Raw genomic sequence first — 1,659 nt, 5'->3', positions numbered from 1 at the left:
TTAGCACTTCTTCGGACGGATCGAAAAAGAAATTAAAGTAATGAATAAAACACAATTGCATAAATAATGCACGTTGAATGCATATCTATTTTATTAAGAGGTTCTAAGCAATGACATTATCTCTCAATCGGAGATCAACACGTTCTAGATTCAGTTGTCGCAGTTAACAAAATAAAAAATGGGTGTGTCAAGCCTACGCAAGACAGAAGTGAAACTTCTAGTATTCTTCTCTCTCTCTCTTTTCATTTCATTCTCTCTTTTTTTCTGTCTATTGACATATTTATAAGTAGCATGTGATAAAAAAAATTAAAAGTTATAAAAAAAGAAAAAAAAAATTAGTTAAAGCGGGGATCGAACCTCGGTTCTTCACGACCACAGTCGTGCGCTCTGCCTGTAGACAGCGAAGATGAGTTAGGAGAGTGAGTTAAACTAGGTATATAATATTTACACCTTGCTAATGTTTTCAGTATTATTAGGGCTTTTTTATACTAATTTTCATATATTTATTGGCAGGTAGAGTAGAAATTAATATTGTTTAGCGTTTGCCAACGACCATACCATGTTGAACACACCGGTTCTCGTCCGATCACCGAAGTTAAGCAACATTGGGCGCGGTCAGTACTTGGATGGGTGACCGCTTGGGAACACCGCGTGCCGTTGGCCTATTTTTTATTTTAATTTCATGTTTTTTTTATTTTTTTATCATTACTATAATTAATAATATCATAAAATTCTTTAACTTTTCAAGTATGCTACAGGCCTAAAATATTACTTAGTGGATTGATATTATGGTCAACCATTGAAAAAAAAAATTCCTACAAACTTATTAATGTAATTACGATCTTTTTCAAGCGCGTATGTAATGATTATTTTTATCAACCTCGCACACACCTTGCTAATTTTTTCAATATTATTAGGGCTTTTTTATACTAATTTTCATATATTTATTGGCAGGTAGAATAGAAATTAATATTGTTTAACTTTTGCCAACGACCATACCATTTTGAACACACCGGTTCTCGTCCGATCACCGAAGTTAAGCAACATTGGGCGCGGTCAGTACTTGGATGGGTGACCGCTTGGGAACACCGCGTGCCGTTGGCCCATTTTTTATTTTAATTTTATGTTTTTTTTCATTTTTTTATCGTTAACATCATAAAAAATTTTATATCATTCTTTAACTTTTCAATTATGCTACAGGCCTAAAATATTACTTAGTGGATTGATATTATGGTCAACCATTAAAAAAAAAAAATTCCTTAAAAACAAAAAAATAATATTCCATGGCCGAGAATCGAACTCGGATCAACTGCTTCGAAAGCAACTATGCTGACCATTACACCACCAACGCCAGTTGTCGAGATGAGCTAAGAAGCATTTATATTTTACTTCAAAACTTTTACTACATCAAATGAACTTTAATCGGTCCCGCATTTTCGTTTCGGTCATGAGTTGGTTTTACTCCTCGAAATTGCATGACGCGCGTAAAGAAGTTTCACTTCAAAAAGTGCAGACAAATACTTCTCTGCGATTTGCTTTGAACGATGTTATATTGGACGTAGGAACTTATGTAATTGAATATTGCAATCTAGATCTCTGTCTAGAGAATTGTATTCCAGTTGACTTATTTATAAATAGTAACAAATTTTGTCTTTATTT

At 33.4% G+C, this 1,659-nt stretch overlaps 2 non-coding genes across 2 annotated transcripts; both read left to right on the top strand.

Annotated features, from left to right (window-relative positions):
• Positions 1 to 544: 544 nt before the first annotated feature.
• LOC149409478 (5S ribosomal RNA) lies at positions 545 to 663 on the top strand. Its single transcript, XR_016305215.1, has one exon. It is a non-coding gene; the product is annotated as a 5S ribosomal RNA (ribosomal RNA).
• Positions 664 to 985: 322 nt separating this feature from the next.
• LOC149409477 (5S ribosomal RNA) lies at positions 986 to 1,104 on the top strand. The gene has a single exon (XR_016305211.1). It is a non-coding gene; the product is annotated as a 5S ribosomal RNA (ribosomal RNA).
• Positions 1,105 to 1,659: the final 555 nt, after the last annotated feature.

This window comes from Hesperophylax consimilis, chromosome 31, assembly GCF_061612785.1.
Source record: "Hesperophylax consimilis isolate HC1 chromosome 31, BYU_Hcon_1.0, whole genome shotgun sequence".
NCBI classification, from domain to species: domain Eukaryota; kingdom Metazoa; phylum Arthropoda; class Insecta; order Trichoptera; family Limnephilidae; genus Hesperophylax; species Hesperophylax consimilis.
The sequence above is the reverse complement of the archived record's forward strand: the minus strand, read 5'-3'. Positions and strand labels throughout refer to the sequence as shown.